The sequence below is a fragment of the Diceros bicornis genome, chromosome 6, assembly GCF_020826845.1.
Source record: "Diceros bicornis minor isolate mBicDic1 chromosome 6, mDicBic1.mat.cur, whole genome shotgun sequence".
NCBI classification, from domain to species: Eukaryota; Metazoa; Chordata; class Mammalia; order Perissodactyla; family Rhinocerotidae; genus Diceros; species Diceros bicornis.
The window spans coordinates 12,134,943-12,156,496 of record NC_080745.1 but is presented as its reverse complement, the minus strand read 5'-3'; the positions used below and the strand labels follow the sequence as shown (position 1 = coordinate 12,156,496).

General features: G+C 42.0%; 1 protein-coding gene across 3 annotated transcripts in view; it reads right to left on the bottom strand.

The window, feature by feature from the left end:
- MAPK8 (mitogen-activated protein kinase 8) overlaps positions 1–15,494 on the bottom strand; it is a 101,135-nt gene extending 85,641 nt beyond the window's left edge. For 2 of the 3 annotated variants that reach the window (XM_058542844.1, XM_058542846.1), the window contains exon 1: positions 15,413–15,493. The gene's annotated coding sequence lies outside the window, so the exon portion shown is untranslated. Of the gene's footprint in view, positions 1–15,412 lie in introns of all 3 variants that reach the window. The other variant, XM_058542845.1, reaches the window with a different exon arrangement.
- Positions 15,495–21,554: the final 6,060 nt, after the last annotated feature.

Sequence of the window (21,554 nt, the reverse complement as noted above, 5' to 3'; positions counted from 1 at the left end):
CTCTTCAATTAGAATGGTTGAAGAGTGACAGAAAATTTTGTAATTTTGAAATTTCAGAAATAGAGGAATGAGTTGAAGGATCAAGAACATACATGAACTCATGAAGACCATAAATTAATTTACCTACATATATGAAGATAGCACACTAAATTAAAATCAGTAACATTTCATTTATCTTATATTAATATTGGGTTTCATAGAACTAAGTTCTCTCTGCAATCCCTTACTATACTACCGGCTATGCAGGCACAACCATATGTCCACCCCAAAGGCAATCCCTCTATTTAATGACTTAGAAGGCTATCCTGGAGTTTTTCTGTGGAAATTTTAAAATTTTACTCAACATAATTGAGTAGATACTTCTCAACGCCTCTTCCACAATACCTAGGATTCTACAGCCTTATAACTATGACAATATCATGCCAATAAATACATCAGCTCATTTTATATGTGATTGCCCTTTCTCACTCCTGATAGACACGAAAATGTTACCCTATCTTTCTCTCCCCCAAACTTTACAAAAATATCGTTTACTCTGCCATTTGTTTCCTCCCTTTTCTACTCCTAATCCTGTTTTCCTCTTTTCTAATAATTGCTATAATGTATATATTATTGTATATAATGATACTGGTACCCAAAACCTCACCCTAAGAAAAAACTAAAACCATATACACTAAAATTTCAAAAAGGGGAATCTTATGAGACAAGCCTTCATCAAGTGAAGAAATTACTTTCCCTTATAATAGTGAACTAGGTAATTCAGACCAACTCTCTAACCGAGAGCAACTAGAAAAACTGAACACCCCCCTCCCCCAGGCAAAATTAGAAATAAACAAACAAAAACACCTCTTTGAAGGCATCAGAGTGCAAACAAGGCAGTAAAAAGTATGGAGGCTAAAATGTGGGAGAGTAAGGAAATCCTCAGAGGTCAGCCAGGCCTCTGGGGCCATTTTTCCCAAGGGCATCTGCCAATTCCACAAAGGTGCCTGAGAAGCTGGGCTGAACTTTTCACAGATCTACAAGGCTTGAGGGCGGGGGTCGGGGGGGGGGCAGGCGAGGAGTTTGTTACATATTGGAGATAAGGGACCAACGAGGTATGGGGGTAGGGAAATGAGGAGCTGATACCCTTGGTTTTATGTTAGGACTCCAAAGACTCATATCCTTGGAGTAAAGAAAATGTAAAATAAACCAGCCTTTGCAGACTCTGGAGCCCAGTTTTAAAACATCTTAGTCTCTTACTGGATTAAGATGACCCAGGATTGCTAAACATTACTAGCTAGCCTGTTACCAAAAGTACAGTCATGTGTCCCTTAAGGATGGGATACATTCTGAGAAATCTGTCCTTAGTCAATTTCATCATTGTGCCAACATCATACAGTGTACTTACATAAACTTACATGGTATAGCCTACTACACACCTAGGCTATACAGTACTAATCTTATGGGACCACGGTCACACACGCAGTCCATTGTTGACCGCAACATCATTATGCGGCGCACAATTGTAAAGAAAAATCCCTTCTGGAAGCAGATAACATCATTCCTAAACCTTAAATTATCTCTATAATTTTCCATATATAATGTCTTAATAAAAAATATCCAGGTATATGAGATTAAGACAACATGATAAAAAATTAAGTGACACAAAAGCCTACAAGAAAATACCTACGGTGGATCAAGATAATGAAGTTATCCAATACAGAAATGCTTAATATATTCAAAGAAATTTTTTTTTTTTAAATTGAGAGTCATGAAAGACTGGCCCAGTACAAAACCCTACTAACTTCAAAATTCCAAATCATACTTCACTTCCTAATCCTTAAATTAATTTCTGATTGATTCTTTAGGCATTCCTACAGCTAGTCTAAACCCTTCTTACTTCCTTTAGGTCCACAGACACCGAAAAAGAACACTTCACCTACTAAAGTAAGAAAAGTCAGTCAGCCAATCTAAAAGGAATTCATACGCCAAGAGACATGCCCTCTAACCTGCCTTACTGGTACATTCCCGGAGAGGAAACACACTCCATTAAATTGCCACAAGAGAGTGAACTGTTGCAGGGAGCCGCCATAGCTCAAAGGTTTCCAAGCATTTTACATCATAACCCCTTACATACACACCTCTGTGTGCATCTATACATAAGTACATTCAATTTAATTGAAACACAAATTTCAAAAAACAATTCTTAGCTACAGTAACCAAGACAGGGTGGCTGGCATAAGGACAGACATACAGATTAATGGAATAGAAGTGAGAGTCCAGAAAAAAAAAAAAAAAACCTATCTTTTTTTTGAAACAAGAATTACAGGACAGTTTGATAAGAAAGCACAGTATTTTCAACAAATAGTGTTAGGACAACTGCATACCCATATGCAAAAGACTAAGTCAGATCCCTTCCTCACACTATACACAAAAAAATTAACTCAAAATGGATCACAGACCTAACTGTAAGAGCTAAAACTATAAAACTCTTAGAAGAAAACACAAGAGTGATCTTCATGACCTTCAGTTAGGCAATGGTTTCTTAGATACAATACCAAAAGCACAAGTAACAAAGAAAAAATAGATAAATTCAATTTCATTAAAATTCAAATCTTTAGTGCTGCAAAATACTATCAAGAAATTGAAAAGGGCCAGCCCCATGGCTTAGCAGTTAAGTGCACACGCTCCGCTATTGGCGGCCTGGGTTCGGATCCCGGGCGCGCACCGACACACCGCTTCTCCGGCCATGCTGAGGCCGCGTCCCACATACAGCAACTAGAAGGATGTGCAACTATGACATACAACTATCTACTGGGGCTTTGGGGAAAAAGAAAAAGGAGGAGGATTGGCAATAGATGTTAGCTCAGAGCCAGTCTTCCTCAGCACAAAGAGGAGGATTAGCATGGATGTTAGCTCAGGGCTGATCTTCCTAACAAAAAAAAATAAAAATAAAATAAAACTGTTTAAAAAAAAAAACAAAAGAAATTGAAAAGACAACCCCCAAAATAGGAGAAAATAATTTGCAAATCACATGTCTGATGAAGGACTTGTATCTAGACTACATAAAGAACACTTACAACTTAATAATAAAAAGATAAATAACTCATTTTTTAATGGGCAAAGGTTCTGAATAAACATTTCTCCCAAGATATACAAATGGTCAATAAGCACATGAAAAGATGATCAACGTGATTAGCCATCAGAGAAACACAAATCAAAACCACAATGAGACACCACTTCACATCCACTAAGATGGCTATATCAAAAGACAGACAATAACAAGAGTTGACAGGATGTGGAGAAACTGGAACCATCATACTTTGCTGGTTGGAATGTAAAATGGTGCAGGCACTTTGAAAAACAGTTTCGCAGTTCCTCAAAATGTTAAACATGGAATTACCCATATGACCAGCAATTCTAATCCTGGTTATATACCCAAGAGAACTGAGAACATATGTCATACAAAAACTTGTGCAGGAATGTTCATGACAGCATTACTTGTTATAGCCAGATGCCTGTCAACTGAGCAGTAGATAAATAAAATGTGCTGCATCTGTACAATGGAATATTAATAGACCATAAAAACGAAGTACTGATACATGCTATAAGATGAATGAATCTTAAAAACATTCTGCTAAGTGAAATAAGCCAGTCACAAAAGACTACATACTATATGATTCCATTTACATGAAATGCCCAGAATAGCAAATCTATAGAGAGAAAGTAGAAGAAAGTAGTTGTCTGAGGCAAGGGTGGGAGAGTGTACAGGAATGGGGAGTGACTGCTAATGAGTATGGAGTTTCTCTGAAGAGTAACAAAAACATTCCAGAATTAGGTTGTGGTGATCACTGCATTACTCCATGAATATACTAAAAAAACTCCGAATTGTATACTTCAAATAGGAGAATTGTAATGGTATATGAACTAAATCTCAACAAAGCTGTTAAAAAATTCTTAGCCCCTTATTATTTGTGTTATACTCTGATATTCTCTATTTTATTTCATTTAAAAATATAACACTAGTTGTGATCTCCTAAATTCGTTGTACAACCCACTAATGGGTCATGACTGGCAATTTGAAAAACCCTGCCATAAAGTTCTCTAACAGCAGAAACGATACCCACATTCTCCTATTATCAGGACAAATTCCATCACACCTCACATCCCAGAACAAGTCCAACTCTTCTTGGTCATCTATCATTCCCTGAGTTCTCACTGCCACACTGCTGTGTACATCCTCCATTTTACCCAATTCCTCATCCCTCCTAAGTCCTTTACTGGACCTTCTGAAATTCCAAATTCGTGACAAGCACACTTGGCCAACTATACTACCTTTACTGTTCCTTACCATCATCTACCCTCCCTCACTGATTAAGGACGTTAGCAACAGTACACAGTATGTACCCTTACTCCCCTCACCATTTGCTAACTTCACCATCCATACAGATTGACTGACTGACCCTTTTAATATCTCAGCCTCTTTAATTCATTGGCCTCCTCATTTCCACAGACTTTTCCTTCAATTCCACCTCAGCAGCCCACTCCCAAGGCCAATCCTGGGGTATTATCATTGCCAGAAACTATTACACCTGTCAAATAGCTTTATTTCAAGCATCCCACTCTGACCACCACATTCAATCCTTCTAGTTCACTTACTTCATCCCATTCCACCTCTCCCCCAAAAATTCTCACTGAAATTTCCAATACATTGATGCTACTGCTTCCTTACTATCCATCCTGACTTCACCTCCTTTCTTGTCCATGTTAGATTTCACAATTCATCACCCCTCTAAGCACTCCCTTCAAAAAGCCCTTATTTCCCTTGTCCCTTTTCCTTCTTTTATATAGACCTAGTTTTATGTGTCAATATATCTGGGCTACAGTCCTGTTATTCAATCAAATACTAATCTAAGTGTTGCTGTGAAGGTATTTTGTAGATGTGGTTAACATTTACAGTTGACTTTAAGTAAAGGAGATTAACCTCAATAGTGTGGATGGGCCTCATCCAATCAGTTGAAAGGCCCTAAGAGCAAAACAGCTTTCCCTGAGGAAGAAGACACTCTGCTTCAAGATTACAGCATCAGCTCCTGCCCTACACATTTGTCAGCCCTCATAATTGTGTAAGCAAATTCCTTGAAATTTCTTTATATACACATACATACATATATATCTCCTAGTGATTCTGTTTCTCTGGAGAACTGTGACACATCTGGCAAAACCTCACCCCAGGGGAATCCAACCATCTGCCTTATCTGTGCTTTTACCTACCAGTTAAATAATGCTGGGGGGGAAAAAAATCACCAAATCAGCCTGACTCACATCACTTTAAATTCAAGATTTCAAACCACAAATGAACAATCAACACTTCTTAGCAAACTGCTTCAAATTTCCCACACTCCCATCCCCCTCTGCCCATACCAATCTCATACTTCATTGCGAAAACAGAAACCACGAGAGACGATAGCCAGGAGAATAAGCCTTCATCTTCCAACCACCAAACTTCCTGGCAAGGGCACACAACTTTTCTGCATTCCCTCATTCACTTCTCACTTCATACAGCTTGACCCTCTACCTTGATTATATGCTTCCAGGCAGCAGACTAAGTTATATTTCTGAGAATTGCCTCTGGATGCTAAGCACATAGAAAGCAATCTATATGTATTATCAAATAAGAGACAAGGAAGTTAATTACTAATTCTGCATTTACTGTCAAATGATCACTAACTTGTCTATTAGACATTTTGAAAACCACAATTCAAGTTTATTTACATTAATATTAGGGAGAAAACTTCACACTACTCTTATTACTCCCATAATCTCTCCCCAGTTTCACTTATTATTCATATCCTGAGTATTTACTCAGCAGGTATACAGATATTTTGGTTCTTGTTTTACACATTGTGGAGGAAAACTATGTTTTAAATATCACTGCTACCAATGCAATAAGAGAAAAAACTAGAGGTGTAAAAGCTAGGAGAGAGAAGGTAAAAACTGGAGGAAGTTAAAAAAAGGATGGCAAGATTTATATCTGAAAAATAAAAAATTCAACTACAGAATGATTACAGATAATAAGAAAATTTAAAAAGAGGTTTATTTACATACAAATATTAACTAATATGCAAAATAAACAGCTTTTTTTTTTTTTGCTGAGGAAGATTCACCCTGAGCTAATCTGTTGCCAATCTTCCTCTTTTTGCTTGAGGAAGATTCGCCCTGAGCTAAGATGTGTGCCAGTCTTCCTCTATTTTGCATGTGGGTCGCCACCACAGCATGGCCGCTAACAAGTGGTGTAGGTACGTGCCCGGGAATCACAGCCGGGCCCCTGAAGCGGAGCGCCCCAAACTTAACCACTAGGCCACAGGGCCGGCCCCTAAACAGCTTTTTGTACACAACCAGGTAGAAGATAAAATGGAAGAAAAAATGCTATTTCTAACAGCAATAAAAATAAATAATAGGAAAACTTAAATACATAAAATAGCAAAAAACTTAAAAATGCTATTAGGAACCCAAAAAGAGACTTGAACAAATGAAAAGGTTAAGTTTTCCATATTCTTGAGTAGAAAGACACAACACCATAAAAATGTCAATTCTCCTATAAATACAAAGAAAATCCTAACGGCAAATTGAATCTATGTGATAATCAGGGTGGGGGTGGGGAAAAGGAGATATTAACTGGAAAAGGACATGAGAAAACTTTCTGGGAGATGGTAATCTTCTATATCTTGATCTGGGGTTACACAAGTATATACATAGGTAAACATTCATTGGGCTGTACATTTAAGGTTTGAGTATCTTACTGTATGTAAATTTTACCTCAGTAAAATAAAAAATTAAGTCATCCCAATAGAAACAGCAACTAGAGTACATGGGTTGATTCTAAAGGTTCATATAAAACAAACAAGATAGAAGCCAGAAAAGATTCTGAAAAAGAAGAGAAACGAAAGGGAATTAGCCCTAACAGAAAAGATAGTATAAAATACAATAATTAAAACAGGATGCTTTGGTTCTGAAATAGGCAGACAGATCAGAGGACCAGAAATGGTCCCAAATACACATAGAAATTCAGTAAATTAGGAGTGGCATTTCAAACCTGTAAGACAAAAATGTATTATTTAATAACTGATGTTGGGACAATTGGATGGTCAACCAGTGAAAAAAATAAGGTTGGACCCATACATCACACCTTATCTCAGAATAAATTCCAAATAATTAAAAGAATTAACAACACAAAGAGAGAGAGAGAAGAACAAAGAAACCATAACAGAATTAGAGAAATAACATTTGAGAATTTTTGTACAATCTTCAATTAGGGAAAGACTTTCTAACCATAAAGACACAACTTAGAAGTCAGGAAAGACTGGTAAGCTTAACTACTGAAAAAAAAAATCAGCATGACAAAACCACCATAAACAGACGTAAAAGGCAAACAGCAAACTGGGAAAAATATTTCCAAAAAATAGCACAGAGCTATTTTCCATAATACAAAAATAAATCCTACAAATCTAAGAAAATGAGTAACAAAGCCATAGAGAAATAGGCAAGGATATGAAGAGTTCACGATAAAGAAAATATAAATAGCCCTTAAAAGATGAAAGAGGGCCTGCCCCGTGGCTTAGCAGTTAAGTGCGCGCGCTCCGCTGCTGGCGGCCTGGGTTCGGACCCCGGGCGCGCACCCACACACTGCTGCTCCGGCCATGCGGAGGCCGCGTCCCACGTACAGCAACTAGAAGGATGTGCATCTATGACATACAACTATCTACTGGGGCTTTGGGGGATAAAATAAATTAAAAAAAAAAAAAGATGAAAGATATTTAATCTCACTCCTAATGGTGATGAGGAAATAAGCATTCTTACACAGTGCTGGTGGAATGTAAGTTGGAACAATCTCTACAGATGGCACTTTGGCAATATCTTATCAAAATTATAAATCACATATACTCTGACCAGCAATTCCACTTCTTGAAATGTATCTTATACATACAAGTGTGAAATGATGTATGTACAAGGTAAGCCACTGCACCATAGCTTTTGATAGCAAAAGCTGTAAAAATGTACATTTCAGTCAGTTGAAATCAACTTAAATGTACATCAAAAGGGGGCTTAATAAATGTTACATCTGTATAATGATGGATTGAATTTTTGTGTCCCCCCAAAATTCACACGTTGAAACCCTAACCCCTGGTATTTGGAGTCAGAACTTTAGGAAGTAATTACGGTCACAAGAGGTCATGAGGATGGGGCCCCCACAATGGGATTAGTGTCATAAAAAGAGGAAGAGAGAGCAGAGCACTCTCTCTCCATGTGAGGACACAGTGAGAAGGTGATGTCTGCAAGCCAGGGAGAGTCCTCGCCAAGAACCAAATCTCTTGGCACCTTAATTTTGCACTTCCCAGCCTCTAGAACCGTCAGAAATAAATGCTGTTTAAGCCACCCAGTCTATGGTATTTTGTTACAGCAGCCCAAGTTGATTACGACAAATGGTATGCCATGAAGGTGTTAAAAAAAAAAAAAAAGTATGCTATTTATGTACTGACGTGACTAATACGAAATAATCTCCAAACTACATCATTACGTTGAAAACAAAAGGTAAAGGATTATGAGCATGGTATGCAACAAGTTACATAAAGAAGGGGGGGGAGGGCAGAGGACATACATTATACATATAAGACACACAATCCCTCATTGGCAATTCTGAAATCCATAAAGCACTGAAAAATAAAAATCTTTTATAAGTTTAGTACAAACCTATTTGGTGTCAAAGTCTGACAAAATTTTACATAAGGCTTTTTATAATCTTTATTGTACTATTTATGCTTTTGATACAGAAACATTAATGTGTTTGATTATGGGATGCTACCACACCTCCTGCTAGGGGTTTTGGATAATATGGTAGAGGCACTATATTACCTTTCTACAGTCCCCCCAACTAAAAACCAAACTTTAATTCTGAAATACATCCGGATCAAGGGTTCTGGACAAGGAATATCTATACTTACTTGCACATACATAAACTATCTTTGGAAGGATCCACAGGAAACTTAACACTGTTTCCAATGTAGAGCAACTGGGTGGCTGCACCAAGTGGAAAGGAGACTTTTTACTGTATATCTTATTATATCTTTGGAATTCTGAATCAAAGCGAATACACTACTTAGTCAAAATACAAACAAAATGTAAATAAAATTACTAAAACTTTTTAATTCTCAGTAGTAACAAAGCTAGAAGCTTTGGGTTTTGTTTGTTTTGACTGAATAGTGACCTTTTCTTAAGTCACAGGGAAATCTATACAGTGTTGGCTTTCCTTCACCTCACTTTTGGTTGACCCAAATGGCATCTGAGAGTCAGAGCATCACCCTCTCAGGAGCAAGTCAGGGAATACTGAGTATCCACTCCCATTAACAGCTTTTAGGAAATAGCAACTTTCCAATGTTTTTGATGCCTCGTGCCAAGCACAGCAGGTGTACTTGGCTGTTTTTCTCTAGTGTCCCAAGAAATACATTGGGGCTTGGACCTCTCTGCAACAGGAAACAGTGAAGCCCATACATATTAGAGAAAGACTTAAGAAAGTGCTCCTAGCATAGATCTAGCCTTAAGTCTTCAGAGCTTCAATACAGAAGAGTTTGAGGACTCTGGTTAGTATCTGAGTAGCATCTTTTTTACTATCTGCTTTTCATATACTTATTTTGATACTCCGTTGTGTTCCAAAAAGGATTTAAGGGGACTGGTTTGCCTTTTCTTATGATTTAGATTTTGGCTAATCTGTACCACACTCTCAATTTTAACCAGAAATTAGGAGAGAAGACATCCTGCTTTTTGTGGTTTATCTAATGAGTATATTTTAAAAGGCAGAGTGAGGCGCGTATGGTTTGGAAGTCTCCAAATGCCCCAACATCCAGTTCTCAGGCCTGAAGACTAAAGAAATTCCCAATGAAATGCGTAACAATATTTGGTTCTTTGCGTTAGGACATAAATGCACTTATGTTTATCCCTATCTCCCATCAAGTTATACTCACTGGAAGTAGAGACTGACTTGTACTTCCTGTGGCTCCCACATCACTTAATACCTGAATTGGTATAGAGTGGCTTCTCAAGAAATGCAAACCTGTGCAAATCCAGTATCATCTCAGAGTTGCTGTCCTCAAGAACGAGCAAGAAATTTGATGGACCAATATAACCACAGAAACACTACACAGACAACTTAGAAAAACATAGAAAAAATATTATTTCCAGATGCTACTTATAAATATCCTCCCTTATTTTGCTAGAGACCTCTAGAAAATGCTTAATGAACTACTGTGGTTACCTAGACTCTGACAAATTTTTAATCTTCACAGAGAGTCAAAGATCTCAGTAAGATTAAAGATTCGACAGTATTCCATTTTCTTCAAATATGGGTACGTGATAAAGCTATTTCCCAGTTCCTGAATTCCCATTCCTTTAGATATCTGTCAAAATAAACCTAGGAAAGTTTAGGCAATTCTCTACAGTGGGAAAGGTAAACACGGCAAAACAACTTTGTATCAGAGTGCGGCAAATAATTTCCCTTTAATATCTGTTTTTGGAATATTTCCAAATTTCGAGGCAGAGAGGATTACTGGTCCAAATGTTAAATCATTTCAGTCAATTAAGATTAGACAAGACAATCAAATTTTAAATGAACCCCCCAGAGTTGCAGAGGGAAACAACCGGTATATTCTGGAGAATTTCAATGTATACTGTCATATCAAAATGGTTTTAAATTTACTTGGCATTTTGCATTTGCTCCAAGTTAAAAATAGTAAGTGATAACAATAGCTAAAATTTCCTGAATACTTACATCCAGTGTTCCAGGCACTGTACTAGACTGACAGGCAATTCACATGCAGTACCTTATTTAAACCTCACAGCCCTATGAGATTATGTGCTATTATTATTCTCATTTGACAGATAATAAAACAGGCCCAAAGACATTACATAATCTGAACTAGCCCATGCCACACAGATAGATTTGGAGCATGGATTAGAACTCAGGACTGACCCTAAAGCCCATGTTAGCAACCACTATTAAGTTTGGCCTCCTTAACTTTCTAAAGAATTGGCAGATTTTAACCAAAACTGATGTACTACCAAAGGGTAACCAGAGACATGGATACATATTTGTGATATAACGCACCACCTTGAAAAAGAATGGCAGCTAATGAGTTTTTTAAAAGGCTTTATACACATACACACTCACATATAACTTTAAAATCTGGATTTCAATGAAATTTGGCCTGCCCACAGATTTGGGATAGGCTTTTGTTTCTTTGGAGGAAGGCCTCTCACAAATATTTTTTTTTTTTCTTTTTGTGAGGAAGATCAGCCCTGAGCTAACATCCATGCTAATCCTCCTCTTTTTGCTGAGGAAGACCAGCCCTGAGCTAACATCTATTGCCAATCCTCCTCTTTTTTTTCCCCCAGGCCCCAGTAGATAGCTGTATGTCACAGTTGCACATCCTTCTAGTTGCTGTATGTGGGACGCGGCCTCAGCATGGCCGGAGAAGCGGTGCATCGGTGCGCGCCCGGGATCTGAACCCGGGCCGCCAGTATCGGAGTGTGCACACTTAACCACTAAGCCATGGGGCCGGCCCCTCAAAAATCTTTTAAAAGAACATAAATTCACAGTTTAGAAATGGCTTAAGTCCCATCCCTGATCATAAGCTTCTTGAAGCTAATCAACTCTTCATTTTCACATCTTACACTAAGTCTCTGAGAGCACAGTGTCTCGTTAGCAAGCACAGCGCTGTGGAATAAATCAAATCTACCATTCAAAGAACTCCAAGCTTATGGTGAAGCTTTTTATTTGTTTTATAAGTATGGATATTACAGAAAATATTTGACTCGCAAAAATTTTCTCTGCTTCTGAAAATTACAAGTCTAACATTCATTGCTGTTCTTGACACAGGATTCTGATTTTCACCCAAGAAGGACTCTTTCTTGTCACAGTACGTTTCTGAAGAACTACCTGTCTGGGGAACAACCCTTCTATAAAAAGAGTTCCAACAGCCTCAGTTTACAGTTCTAAATCCAACAATCTGTCTAAGGCTCTAGAGCTTGTTGATGACAAAGTCCAGATGATAGAACTGAGAAGTGAACCTAGGTGTGACTGCTGGACAGGTCTAGTTCCACCTATTGCCCTGAACGACAGGACAGCTCTTACTTCAATCTTCTGTCACCTTTTAGGTAGCAAAGTCAGTTGACTTAGAACTCATTTCTGAAATCAAAGTTCAAGTTAATCTGCATCAGAGTAAGAAGACAAAGCTTCTAAATGTTCATGTAAAGAGCTCATGACTAAGACAATAAGCATTACAGCTCACTGAAATAGGCAAATGACTCATATCTAAAGTTATGTGGCTATAATGATTTCCTTGTACCACATGAATCAGAAAAGCTCCTCAACCAGAGACCTCTAAAGAGCTGGCCTCTTAATGTCAGACATTTTATACTTCCACACGTGCAACAAAGAATCTCAACTATCTAGATGACTCAAATTTGTCAAACTCAACTCACTGGCAAAGCAGACCAACAAGAGTCAGGCTTCTATTCAACAACCTCTTAATAACCACTAGGAAAGCTGGTGACCAGATACTTAACAACAAATTACTTCAAGAAGTTTCACTGAGCCTTGAGTATCTTCACAAGGTCAATTCCATAATATTAAACATTGAGAAAATAGTTAAGATTCCAACCTCATTAATTTTGGTAAAATTTATTCTTAAACTAATTTCCTTTCCAAGTGGCCTTTCTCCCAGGATGTAAGGTGGTATGAAGGACATAGTTTCCTACTCTGCCAGGACACTTAAAGGGAGTCCTTTTCAAATTCATTAACGGAATACTATAGTACTTACTAAGAGACTCAGTGCTATCTCTTCCTTTAAATATAATTTAGAGTGGAATGGGGAGTGACCGCTAATGGGTATAGGGCTTCTCCTTGGGGTGATGAAAACGTTCTGGAAAATGGTGATCAATGCATACCTTTGTGAACATATTAAAAACCACTGATGCACAACTAAAAGAGTAAATTTTATGGTATATCAATTACATCTCGATAAAGCTGTTATTTTCAAAAACCAACAGAATTTAGAAAACAAAACAAAAACTCTGGCTTGACATGTAGCCTGACAGTGAGCTACTGCCAAAGGACTTGTATCAGTAACTCCTACTGGAACCTGACATACCTTAATTAACCAGGTAAAGCAATAACAGTTTGGTATCTCAAGATTTTCATCCCTTATTTCAATAAAATATCATTTTCTTATTTATTTGTACTCTACATCAGATAACAAAGAGCTCACCTGAAATTCTCCAAAACACATGTCAAAATTCATTAAGTAGTGAGTAGAAAAGAGATGTAACTTGGATAAATCAAGTTATTATTTATTATTATTTATTAAATAAATCAATTATTTTGAGTTTTAGGCCCATATGCTTCATCAATGGTATGCTTCATCAATAGTATTAGTACAATGAAGAATTTAAAATTAAACATTACCAACAAACATTTCTAAAATGTTATTAGAAATTAAACATTTCTAATAAAACTTTTATGCAACTTGTTTCCTTTGTTCTAGCTTTTCCACTTAAAATACAGGAGTCATCAGAAACTTTTCAATTAATATTCACAAAAGGATAAATGCAATCATTTTAGACCCCTACTGAAATATCACTGTGTGTCTGTGTGCAAGATATATATGTATATGAATGCTATATATACATCGCACACAGATACACACATATTAAAAAAATTTTTTAGACAAGGTTTTATTTTAGGATTTAAAAGTATAGAATAGAAAAAAAAAAAATTGATACTGAAATGATTCAAAAGCCCCTACTGTCGTGACAGATAATACATATGAACTGATCATTTAGCCATCTGGAAGTAACAGTTTGCACAAGGCTTCCAAAACTTTACAGAGAACGTTAAACTTTTTTTTAAGGCTTGATTTGAAATACTATCAGTTGTAAAGAGCTTTACATTAACCTGACTTTTATTGAACACTTACTACATATCCAGGCTAGGTGCTGGAGGAGACACAGACGCAAGACAGGCCTGTCCTCAAGGAAGTCCCATTTTGATGGCTTGCTTTTGTCAGGCACAGCACTAAACATGTTCACTTACAGCATCTGACCTCCTAGGCTTAACCCACAGCAGGGGAATCTGAGGTAAACGTTACAAATCACTGTAAGGCTGTAAGACTGAAAAATTAAATTCGCAAATAAATAAAAGCTGTTGTACATTTAGACCAAATCTAACTCTACTTCCTAATATAACATTACACTATAAGTTCCAGATGTACTACTAAAAAATACTAAAATGACCCAGAGTATAACTATACCTTTTTTAACACACATCACTTACATAACCGTCTCATTTAAAGGCACATCTATTATATTTCAGTCAAAGCATCCTCTTCCACTAAAGGATATTTCTTTTTATCTTCAAACTCTCCATCTGAGTACAGTACGTACTGAACAGTTGCTGAATGAATGAATGAAATGATGTTCTAATTGCCGAGGAGGTATTTGCTGGATGCTCATCTCAAAACACAATGGACTGACACACCAGAATTCTACTGTAACGATTACTGAATTTCAGAGGTAAAAACAGTAACCACCGAACATCGTCTGATACCACGCAGTCAACATGTTACCAAGTTCACAGTAAACATCTGATAGAGAACTTGCAGAAATTAAAATTAAAAGTGTTCATCGCAATACTTTAAAACGGACTTGGTTCTACCACCTAAGGATTGGGAACACAAATGCAAGACAAAGAGGTCGGAGGGTGGGGTGAAAAAGTCAAAAGGTCACCACCGAGCGACCGTCCAGAGAAACGCCCGCTGACCACTGAAGCTCGCGCCGAGCTTGACGGCCACCCTTCGCCCCAGCCCCAGGCCCCGCTCTCCCTCGCAGCCCAGAGCTGAAGGCCACCCCAACCTTGTTCCGCGCCGCTGCTACGTTCGCTCAGAACGTCAGCACAAAGAAACCACCGGGAAACAAAACACGGTCCCCGTGGGCGCCGGGACCGGGCCACCGCCGCGGGAGGCACTAGGGCGCGGCGGGACGCCCCGGCGCCTCCGCCGAAGTACTTCCGAACTTGCCACCCACCCCCGCTCCCTTCTCGCCTCCCGACGCGGGCGCGGGACCCGCACAAGCAGGGCGCGCGAGGACCGGCGGGCGGAGCTGCGCGGCGGGCCAGGGTCCCGCAGCCCCACGCCCCCCGCCGGCTGCCGCCTCCCGGGCCGCTATTGTTCGCGCGCCGCCCCCGCCCCGCGCGCCCCCCGCCCCGCGCGCTCCCGCCCCCACCACGGGAGGGGGGCACCGCTGGGGAGAAGGCGGCAGCCGCGGCACAATAACATAAACACGGCGGGGCCGCGGGCCGCCAAGGCCCTACGACGGCCGCCGCACTCACCAGGCAGCGCAGCGAACGGCGACAGGAGAGCCCGCCGGCGGGCACCGGCGCCGTCCGGGCGGTCGCCGCGGCCGTTACCCAGCGCCGCTGGCCGCTCCGCGATCCGGGCCGCGTCGTCCGGCCTCGGCCGCTCCGCTGAGTAACAGGGACGCGGGCCGTCACCGCGCACGCCCGCCCACGTCATCGCGCAGGGCGCCGCCCCCACGCCTCGCGAGCGGCCCGCCGGGCGGGGCGGCCCCGGGGCCCGGATTGCGGGGCGGGGCTACTCTGGGGGCCGGGAGGACTGGCGGAGGTCGCCCGGAGGCGGAGCTGCGGAGAGAGCCTCTGAGGGCGGCGTGTGAGGGGCGTGGCGGGGAGCCGGAGGGGGCGGCGCCCTGCTCCCGGCACGTGGCGGCGCGTGGCCAGAGTGCCCGGCGGCTGGCCCGGGGCGGTCCGCTAGTAGGAGCCAATACCTCAGGGGCTCCTCGCCCCGGGGTTTGCAGGTGAGGTGCGCTTAGACCAAACTTGCTCGGAGGAGCAGACTTCCCGGCCCCGGGCGCACACCTGAGGGACGAAGAGCTCATTACCTTGACCAACAGTGTGGTGCATTCCGAAGACACCTGCGCAGGGCCCAGCAACCCACAAGCAAATAAATGTTCCCTTCAACCAGCTGGAAAAAGCTGCCTCTTGTTTTCCCAAAATCCACCTCTGGTGCAACCCACAAGCAAATAAATGTTCCCTTCAACCAGCTGGAAAAAGCTGCCTCTTGTTTTCCCAAAATCCACCTCCTACCAGATTCCATGCATTACGCTATTTCTGGACCCCACAAAGCGTGTAGATGTTGTTATAGAAGTGACACATTGGCAAGCCCTTAAATATCCAGCAATGAGTGGAAGGGTGTCTAAACTACATACATCTTGGCAATAGAATACATTTTAGCTATTTAAATGCCATGTGTTGGAGGAATTCTTAACAACAAGAGAAAATGTTCATAATACATCATTAAGAAAAAGAAGCAAGTCTATATATAGAGAGAATGATCCTACTTATATACTATATATACATAGAAAAAACCTGGAAAGAAATATGCCAAATTATTTTAACCATAGTTCATCATTAGACTGTGGAATGAAACGTAAATTGGTTCTCTTTTATCCTTTGGGTATTTTTCCATGGGTTCCAAATGGAACAGTTATGTTCATAATCAGAAAAATGTACATTACTTTAATAATGAATCAATAAATATTTATTGAATAAATGAGTGAATTCAGGTAGACTATCTTCCCATGTCATGTTGGGTTGGCCTATTTCCAGTCATTCTGAAATGGAACGCAAATGTGAGCATTCATTCATTCATTCTCTCCTCATTCCCTCCCTCCCTCTCAGGCTTCTTTATTTCCTTCCTTCCTTCCTTTATTTCTCCAATAAGTATTTATTGCATGCATTCTGTGCCAGGCACTGTGCTAGCACTGATAATAATATGATGAAGCTTACAGACTTAATCACTTTAATTTGGAAATAGTAACAGTAAACAAATGCAAAGTGATCACCTCATTATAATACAAATTGATATGGCTACACAGTATTATGAAACCAATTGATAGAATTAATAAAGCCAGGAAAGGCTTTCTTGAGGAACTGCCTCTTGAACTGAGAATAGATTTAACTAGGCAGAAAATATTTCAGACAGAAGTAACTTAGTGGGCAAGGGTCTTGTGGTGAGAGGGAGCAGGGTGAGTTGGAGAAATTGAGGAAAAGCCAGTGCTGCTGGAAGATCAAGGAAGAAGGAGCTATGAGATGAAGTTGGGAAGACTGGAAAGGGACCAAACCTAGTGCAGCCATACTACCCATGTTGAAAATCTTGTCTTTATCCTAAGTGCAATGGGAAGACCCTGACATGCTTCAGCAAAGGGGGTGGCATGGTCAGAATGGCATCTTGAAGATTCCATATTGGCAGGAGGCCAGGTGGATGTAGTAGTCTAGATAACAGATGGTAGAGGTTTGGTCTATGGTAATAGTCATGAAAACAGTAAGAGGAAAGATCTGAAGACCATTTAGGAGATCCAAAGCACAGAAGTTGATGATGGGCTATGTGGGCAGTGAAGGAAAGAGAGATATCAAGGAAAGCTCACAGGTTTCTGGCTTGCGGCCAAGGATAGATGTTGGTGCTGGTTCAGAGATGGGAATCTTGGAGGAGGACAAAGCTTGAGTGGAAAGATGGTGAGAGCAGGTAGTTTGAAGGCTTTTGATCTGCCCAAAAGAGATGCCAAGTTGGCATTTAGAGATACAGAGCTGGGCTCAGGTAGATAAGAGATGAATCATCGACAGATAATGATGACTTGAAGTCTTGGGTATGGATGAGTTAGCCTAGGCCTGAGGGAAAGAGGGTAGTGGGCAAGAACAGAAGACAGCCAGGAACCAAGCTTGAGGAACTTCAGCATTAAATGGCCATGAAGAGGATGAGCCTGCCAATGACCTGCCAGGGAGGTAGAAGGAAACAGGGATTCAAGAAGAAAGGAGTGATCAATAATATCAAATATAAGAGGAAGCTTGAAATCCTGGAGTAGTTAAAGCCAGAAGTGAATTAGAGTGGGCTGAGGAATAAACAAGAGATGAGAAAATGGAGGTGGTGGATAACTAGGAGTCAGGCAGCGAAGAAAGAGACAAGCCTATTTTACATCTGGTAGGAAGACTGTTGAGAGGGAGAGGTAGAATAGAAGGAATAAACATGAGTGTAAGTTTCCTGGGAGAGCGGGGTGGGGGTGTGATTGGGCACACAGGTGGAAGTATTGGCAGGTACCTCCCAGTCCCCACCAGGCAAATTAAAGACCTGGAGGTAACAAAAGACGATATGCTCAGAGCTGTTGTAAAATAAGAGGTGTTGCCAGAACAGAGCTCCAGAGTTTCCTGCCCAGGTCTGTAATACTATCAACAGCCTCTCTTTCATTCAACAGGAAGAACTTCTGATTTATTAGCTTCAGTTTACCGCTGTCAGCTTCCAATGATCTATACCTGGAAGGGACATCCCGTGTGTTTAAATATGTACATATGCGTGTGTGTGATTTCAGACAGCATTTCACTATTTGTGATTGAATGTAATCATCTCTGATATTCTACAAATTCAAAATGTTTTTTGTAACCCAGATGTGGCTCAGGGCCTCCTTCTTCCTTCTCACAGCGTTTTGCTTGTTACCCTATCGTGGTTCCCTGTGAACCTATTGGGGGCTGACTCAGAAAAGGAGGAAGAGCTAAGGAATTCAGGTTTATTGCCTCTTGTCCCAGGGGAGTTGTCTTGGGGACAGCTGGTCCTTGGGTCTCTCTGAGGCTGGGATGGGGGAAAGAGAGAAAGGGAGGCTGCAGGCCCCTTAAATCCAGTCTCTGCTGGAACCCTGAGAAATGGTGAGGAAGAGCTTGCACCCTGTCCAGAGTACCTCTTTCCTTGTCATCCTCCCCAGACCACATACACACACTGGTTTGCTTTGGGGTTGGGCCTTTGGCTAAGGTGTCAGTTGGACCTCACCAAGCTGTTCAAGGGTACAGAAACCGAAAGTTGAGACTTGATCTCACTTCCTAATTCCCTGACCTCACACTCCAGGTGTGGGGAGTCAGGGAGAGGGGGCTTACTGTAAGGCCTGCAGAAGGGCATCTCCGAAGACACACCCTCTCTCCTGACCCCATCTCCGCCAGAGCCCTTCTTCTTTAGCCTCGCTTTCAAGCCACCCAGTTTGGTTTCCCAACCAGGCCCCTGGTCAAGTCACCCCTCCCACCATAGGAAGAAGAGGTTCAGAAACTCAGTCAGTCACTCCCTGACTCTAGGATGCTCTTTGAGGCTCTTTCAGGGTAGAGCCTGTGGGCTCCAGAGGGAGTGGCTCAGGCTCTGGTTGCATGAGTAGAGGAAAGATGAGTGTTCATATTGCAAACTGATGTCTCCAACTGCAAGAACTATGACATTTCCTCAGGGGTAGAACATGACCAAAAATGACCAGAGTTCCTCAGTCACAACTTGAACAAAACAAAGTAGAGAGAGAGGTGGGTGGTACACTAATTTGAATTTACAAGTAGTACCCCCCTCTTTGCTTGGGCTTCCTCCTTTCCTTCGCTCTCCTATGCACACATCGCTTCTAGGTGCATGAAGAGAGACAACCCAGCTATTCAAGCCTATAGATTGAGTACACACGCATGTTCTCATGAAAAAAATGGTCAGCATTTATTCTTCTAAGACGGTGGTTCTCAAATTGTGGTCCCCAGAACAACAACATCAGCATCATTTGGGAATTGATTGGCAATGCAAATTCTCAGACTCACTTCAGACATGCTGAATTGGCAGCCCTGAGGGAAGGGCCCAACAATCTGTGTTTTAATGAGCCCTCCAAGTATTTCTTTTTTTTTTTTTTTTTTGTGATCAAATCATTTTATTGGTGGGCTTAGGAGGAGAGTGAAGAACTGAGATGACAGTGACAGCCGACGTCCTCGGCGCTGCTGGGATCTCACCTCCCCAGCTTCACGGTCGCCGAAAGCCCTCCAAGTATTTCTGATGCTCACTTAAGTTTGAGAACCACTGCTCTAGGACACTAGCTCTTAAGTCCACCTGGTGATTCAAATCACCCTGGGAGCTCTTAAAAACCACCCATGCCTGGGCTCCACTTCTGCAGATCCTTCTTCAGAGGTCTGGAGTTGGGGGAGCCCAGGCTCCTGCAGTCTTTTTAAAAACCCCTCAGATGATTGCGATGTTCAGCCAAGACTAAGATCCAGCGCCTCAGGAAATTCAGCATATTTTCTTTTGTTTAAAATCTCAGAGCAAACTGTTCAGCACAACCTGCCCCGATTAGCTTTTGTGTTTCAAGTTCTCTCTTAATCTTTACTTTCATTATTGGCTTTTTATTCTAATGTTCTGCCCCCACCTCCCACAGCTTAGATATACCTATGCTAAATTGTCCTCTTTCCATCCGCACCCAGATATTGAAGATATTCAATACTTATGCCCTGCAGAAAAAGATGAAGGGGGGTGGAGAATGGGGGAGAGAATAGGGAGGGAGAATGGGGGAGGGGAAATAAGTTGTTGATGTCCTGTAACTGATAAATAAAATCGTTGTTCTTGTTTTAAATAAGTATATATTTAAGAATGAGACTTTCCACTAGGCCTCTCAGCATGGACCCTCTGCCCCATTTACAATTCCTTAGCCTAGAATTCCTTCCAGCCCAGCAGAATTTTGCTATTTACAACTCGTGTGCTACAGAACATTTGTCCAGGCCCTGTTGTGGAGCGAAGACAGCACCTCATTATCGGTTCCTCTCCCTTGGCAGCTTTAGGGAGGATAGATCTCTGCTTCTACCTCCACCTCCGTCTCCACCCTACCCCATCTCCTCCACCTCCATCTCCACCCCACCCCATCTCCTCCACCTCCCTCTCCACCCCACCCCATCTCCTCCACCTCCATCTCCACCCCACCCCATCTCCTCCACCTCCGACTCCACCCCACCCCATCTCCTCCACCTCCGTCTCCACCCCACCCCATCTCCTCCACCTCCGTCTCCACCCCACCCCATCTCCTCCACCTCCCTCTCCACCCCACCCCATCTCCTCCACCTCCGTCTCCACCCCCACCCCATCTCCTCCACCTCCGTCTCCACCCCACCCCATCTCCTTCTCCACCTCCCTCTCCACCCCACCCCATCTCCTCCACCTCCCTCTCCACCCCACCCCATCTCCTCCACCTCCGTCTCCACCCCACCCCATCTCCTCCACCTCCGTCTCCACCCCCACCCCATCTCCTCCACCTCCGTCTCCACCCCCACCCCATCTCCTCCACCTCCGTCTCCACCCCCACCCCATCTCCTCCACCTCCATCTCCACCCCACCCCATCTCCTTCTCCACCTCCATCTCCACCCCGCCCCATCTCCTTCACCTCCATCTCCACCCCCACCCCATCTCCTCCACCTCCCTCTCTACCCCCACCCCATCTCCTCCACCTCCATCTCCACCCCCACCCCATCTCCTCCACCTCCCTCTCTAGCCCCACCCCATCTCTTCCACCTCCCTCTCTAGCCCCACCCCATCTCCTTCTTCACCTCCATCGCCACCCCACCCCATCTCCTCCACCTCCCTCTCTAGCCCCACCCCATCTCCTTCTCCACCTCCATCGCCACCCCACCCCATCTCCT